Source organism: Eurosta solidaginis, chromosome 1 (assembly GCF_040869045.1).
Source record: "Eurosta solidaginis isolate ZX-2024a chromosome 1, ASM4086904v1, whole genome shotgun sequence".
In the NCBI taxonomy this organism is placed as follows: domain Eukaryota; kingdom Metazoa; phylum Arthropoda; class Insecta; order Diptera; family Tephritidae; genus Eurosta; species Eurosta solidaginis.
Genome location: NC_090319.1, coordinates 154,379,678 through 154,385,900, shown reverse-complemented (window position 1 = coordinate 154,385,900; position 6,223 = coordinate 154,379,678). Strand labels below are relative to the sequence as shown.

At 39.2% G+C, this 6,223-nt stretch overlaps 1 pseudogene; it reads right to left on the bottom strand.

Annotated features, from left to right (window-relative positions):
• Window positions 1–570: 570 nt before the first annotated feature.
• LOC137238235 (GATA zinc finger domain-containing protein 7-like) lies at window positions 571–5,640 on the bottom strand (annotated as a pseudogene).
• Window positions 5,641–6,223: the final 583 nt, after the last annotated feature.

Genomic DNA, 6,223 nt, shown 5'->3' with positions numbered 1-6,223 from the left:
GAAGCCTTTCCAGTTTGAGTCCTTTTTTATGATTATAGGCTGTCGTTGGGTACATGCGGACATGCGTGTGCGAACAAAGGAACATACATAAATTTGAGTATCAATGTTTGCGTCATCGCAGGATCAGCATTGTCAATTACAAGTGTGAGTGTATTAGTAAAACTATCAGCGTTTCTTGTAGGGCAGTCAGCTTTTATCGTTTTGTCTATCGTATTGCAATTCATAACATTGTGAATGATGACTAAGTGTGATATCTTCTGCATAAACGTCAAAATTCCAAAGTAATTGGATCACCTGATTTGTATTTGACTATCGCTGTCTCATTCTGTCTCTCTTTCTATCACCCGCTGAAGATAGGCGCCGCCATATTGAACAGCCTGTCAAAACGCTGAAAAGTAGCCATATTGAACAGCCTGTCAGGCAGTTGACAGATAAGATAACACACTTAGTCATCATTCACAATGATTCATATACGAACACACGAACGATGATCGTTTTTGAGACGATATCGTCAAACAGAATGAGGCAGTTATTTGTTGATGTGCATACAAGTCACTGCTTAATATTGGCTTAGAGATGATAGTATCCCTTAGGGTTGCTAATATTCGGCACAATGTGTTTTGTTACGGCCACTAAAAATAGCGTTACCAAGTTCAGGGAAGTTTTCCTTAAGAAATTGCCGCTTATCAATACCTGTTTACATACAGTATATACTTCTAATTTATGTGCTTGTTTTCGTTCATTTGGTGGAAGTTTGTTCAGTTGTTGTGAGTGCACCAAATATAATTCCTAGTGAATGATACAAAACGTAAGTATATTATTTGAGTACTTAAAAAAATAAGCCAATTATTCTTACTTGCTGTTTATTTATGTCTGGCAAAAGCGCTAATAAAACAGGAAAAATGTAGTTAAAACGATCTTTAAGCGCTGCTTGGCAATGCTCATAGTAGGGTTGGGTCTAAAGATACCTTCACGAAACTATTGTGATATGTAACGAAATTCGATCATGGCTTCAGGCGTGTTTAAGGCATCTTGATAAACCGAAACGAGTTACTACAATGATAGATAATATATGGAATATATACACATTTTTATATACATAATAAAACGTATAATGTAGAATGTGTTTTAATATTACCTGATTTCTTAAAGTTACGTCTGGTGGATGCATATATGAATGAGCGCGGGTAGTACTATACCGCTCCCCAAATGAATATCTAAACGTTAGATTATTGGGAGACTTTGATATAGAATTTACCGTAACGTTGGTTGACTGAAGCCCCGTTATTGTGCTTAGCTTGAAGATTGCATGCCATATCCAAGTGGTGAGCGCGTTTCCGTTGCATTATTATCGTCGTCATTACCATTCACCAGAGATAGCTTTTGTCTAAGTTTTCACATTTAGTTGAATTATTATTACTGTTGTTATTTTTGGTTTTGGTTTCTTTATTCCTATCATTTACCATTTGCTGTTGTTAAATGATATTATTATCTATATTTGATTTTTCCCTTTTTTGTTTGGTGTGATTTTGATCTACAACATTTGCATTGTTTAACAATGTTGTTGCCGATTGTTTTTTTTCGTTGCATTCGTGTTTTGTTTATTAATTTTTTCTGTTGCCAATATTAGTGGTGGTCCTACCTTTGCTTTGCGATTCTCCAATTCACGCAGATTTTTCTCTATTTGATTTGGTCCCTTTTGCCAATTCTGGGAAAATTCATAGTGGTGGTTTGCTTATGCCGGCGCTCCACCACCCAATGAAGGAAAATCTTGCGCTGTTAATTTTGGCGCGTTTGCTTGACATGCAGCTTTTCTATTTTTGGTTTCCAGTTCTTTTTTTGTACGGTTTGCAGCTTTTGGAAATTGCTTTGATTCGCTACCGACACAAAGTCATTGAGAAGCGTGCGTGTTTAGCAGCTATATTTGTCAAGGGAATATGTACACCAGATGGCAGCATATCTTCATCTACTGGTGAATGTGGTGTTGCACTCTTTTTTGATTTTCCCGTTGTTGGTAAAGCTGGGAAAACCATAGCATTGTACCGCTCCAATATTTTGATGTGCATTACTTGATGTTGGTTGATTAGATACATGAAGTACCATACCGGATGAGGAAGCGCTTGGCCCTGTGCTATTCCCAGCATTGCGCGTTGTGCGAATGATAAGGCCTGTTGAAACAGCTGGCGCTTTACGCAACTCCGCGGTGATATAAGCGGTGCTGGCTGTTCGTTTTGTGCGCGATTATTACCAACTTCTAAATGAAAAGGAAAATAATTTACTTTGCAAGCTTTTGATTCATTAATTACTTACCTCCATCATTGCTGCCTAGTGCGGGAAAGTTTTCTTATTTCCTTTTAAAAAGAAATTCTTTTATATTAATTAGTAAAATGTTTGAAAAGAACCGCGAACTATTAAATTTTCATGACAAATATAAATAAACAAAAAACGTAAACATAAACAAAGTTTGACATTTTATAGCAGCTTCGAATGAAAACACATGTAAAATGCAACTCTGGTGCTTTTACCTGGTTATTGTACCATGGTAGATTCCACGTATTTTTAGGGAGAACGGTAGAATGAGCGGCACTGGCGCCATCTGATATTGAAAAGTAGCTAACTCTCAAATTTTGTTACAAATAAATCATAAGAAGAGGAATTTGACATTTGTTTACAAGTTGAGCCTGGAAATAAAGAGCATAACCACAATTTTAAAATGTAAATAAATGTAATTATCTGCGAATTTAAATTGCAATAATATGAACAAAGGCCAAATATAGATATTGGAACGAATTTACTTGCAAATCCTCTTATTTGCAATCCCCTGCTAAGTTCGAATCACTCAACTGTTGAATAAATAACTCCAATTTGCAATAATGCAAAATGGCCTTTATTAAAGTACTTCACAATAACACTCAAACTGTCCAACGCTTAATAACCAAACTGATTGATAGCTCAAATGAAACTCTACTATTCAAAATAATACTGCTCTTGCTCGCTAGATATCGTCTTAGTCGAAACTGCTTGACAACTCAAATCAAACTGAATTTCAGCGCCTCTACATCTATCGACTTTTATACTTTTTGACTTTAACATTCGCATCTTCTAGGCGCTTCCAGAATCTACTAGTCCATTAGCTCTCAAACATCTCAGCTGTAACTACAATTGTACAATTTTATAGTTTTTCTCATTGCATACTTATAGGAGTATCTCAGATATATGCATGTATTTGTGCATTGACTCTCCACTGCTCGTATACGTACATGGTACATATATGTAGACGCAGTTATTGTTTCGTTTATGTAGATACATGATGATTGAATTATTGATGTGCATTCACGTCACTGCTTAGCATCGGCTTAGAGCTGGCATCACTCCTTAGTTTTGCTAATATTCGTAACACTGCCCTCCACCTAAGTCTGATCGTCCCGATCAGACAAATCTCTCGATCTAAACGCTGCTAGCATCGCCAAATGTACCACTCTTCTACTCCGTGGTTTCTCAATGCTTTGTATGCGGTAGATGGTATCACTGATCTTCTTCACAACCTTGTACGGGCCTTCCCAACTGCACCGAAATTTGGATGGAACACTTTTCCGCCGGTGAGGGTTGTATAACGGTACCAAATCTCCCGCCAAGAAACGATTCGAATTATTGTTCTCATGGTACCTGTGTTTCATCGTACTACTCAATACCCTGGTTCGTTCCTTCACACTCTGTTGTTTGGCCGATGAACTACTTCGTAGAGCTTGCGCTGGACGGATTTGCTTTGCATAATCAGTATCGTTCCCACGTTTCCCCACAGTAGTGAGCTCTGGCTTGAAACTACCCTAGCATTCTTTCTCGGAAATTCGTTGCTTCGTTTTCCTGCGTCTTTTAGGTTTTGTCAATGCCAGTGTTTCTCTCGAAGGTACTTTTGATTTTGATTTATTTGGCCCATTCGATCTATCAACCTTTGCCTTTGACTTTCGTGGTCTTTGTCGAGTCTTTTCCACCAGTACCCGATTACTGCTGAACCCTTTTTTCAAACTAAAGTTAAGTGGTATGTCCTGGTTAATATCGATCCTGATGTCATGGTCAACCAAGAAGTCCACTCCCAATATGACTTCATCAACGATATCCGCCACAACGAATTTGTGTAGAACCATGACTTTTCCAATTAATACCTCACATACCACTTCGCCTTGAACTTGATTATACTCGCCTGTGACTGTACGCAACCTTGCTCCAGGTAATGACTTTACTCTCCTGTAGACCAAATCAGATCGAATCAAGGAATGAGATCCCCCGTATCTACAGTCAGTACACGCTCTTTACCATCCACATTCCCTCTGATGGTAAGACTGCTTGATTTCCTTCCAATCTGCGACACAGATATCACAGGACTATTGAATGCCGGGGCAAGTTTTCGTTCTTTACATCCGACACGCTCTTGCTCATTTCCGCCAGAGTTGTGTTTACGGCCACCAACATTGTTGGAACTATTAGGACCAAGATCACAATGACGTGCAATGTGACCTGGGTTGCCGCACTTGAAACATTTAATAACTCCGGCATTCTTCTGTTGAGATCCCTTCAGTGCTTCCAAAATTGTGTCTACCCACTCTGGCCTTTCTACTTCCACATGGCGCGCTTTGAAAACTGGCTTACACAGAAGCGACGCTGTTTCCTGAATCAGAGCATGCGATACCGTTTCAGCAAATGTCAGCTTTGGGTTTGCGTATGTAGCTCGCTTCGTTTCCACGTCCCGTATGCCATTTATGAAACTCTAGATTTTTACCCTTTCAGTGTATTCCACGGGTGCGTCCGCATTTGCAAGATGAGCCAATCTTTCAATATCTGAAGCAAACTCCTGCAATGTCTCATTTGCTTTTTGGTAGCGGTTTTGCAACTCAATTTGCAATATCTGTTTTTTATGCTCGCTTCCATAACGTCGTTCTACAGCAGCCATCAATGCGTCATAACTGTTCCGTTCGTACTCTGGACTAGTCTGTAAGATTTCGGCAGCTGGTCCTTTAAATGCTACGAAGAGTGCAGCAACTTTATCTTCCGCATTCCAGTTGTTCACTGCCGCGGTCTTCTCAAACTGTAGCTTAAAGACCAGGAAAGGAAGAGAACCGTCAAAAGATGGAGTTTTTACCTTCGTATTACTCGCTGAAGCAGCCGGCCGATTAAGTTGCAATTCCTGTATACGACCTCTCAACGCATCCACCTCTGCCTCGAATTTTTCTTCAAACTGCATTATTTTTTCGTCCATGCGCGCTTCGAGTTTTGATATACGCACCTCTTGTGCTTCTAGTTGTACTGTTATGCGTGTCTCTTGTTCTTTCAGTTGGGTTGCCATATATGTCTTTTGTTCTTCCAGCTGTGATGACATATTTGTGATTACATTTCTGTTATACGTGCCTCTTGTGCTTCAATCTTCGCTGTTATACGGTTCTCCTGCGATTCCAGTTGAGTTTCCATCTTGGATGTAATTTGTGTCGACATTTCTGACATACGCGTTTCTTGTGCTTCAATCTTCGATGTTATGCGTATCTCCTGCGATTCCAATTGTGATGACATGTTGGACATTTGTGTCGATATTGCAGCCAATATCATGTTCAGGTCTGTGTTCGCCATTGTCTGCGGTGTTTCTTCCATTTTTGTTATTTCCTCGCCATCAAGATGAAAATCATACTATTCCACATCAATTTCTTCTACTTCCATTGCCTCTCGTAGCCGTGCCTGAAGTTCAAGTTTAACGCCGCTTGTATTCAATCCACGGCTCTCCAACTCCTTCTTTAGTTGATGGATCTTCAATTCACTGAACTTTGCCATGTCTTTGTTGTCCTCTGGAATTTATTCAACAATTCCTCTTCTGACACCAATTGTAACGAATTTACTTGCAAATCCTCTTATTTGCAATCCTCTGCTAAGTTCGAATCACTAAACTGTTGAATAAATAACTCCAATTTGTAATAATGCAAAATGGCCTTTATTAAAGTACTTCACAATAACACTCAAACTGTCCAACGAATAGCTTGCTTAATAACCAAACTGATTGATAGCTCAAATGAAACTCTGCTATTCAAAATAATACTGCTCTTGCTCGCTAGATAGCGTCTTAGTCGAAACTGCTTGACAACTCAAATCAAACTGAATTTCAGCACCTCTACATCTGTCGCCTTTTATACTCTTTGACTTTAACATTCGCATCTTCTAGGCGTTTCCAGAATCTACTAGT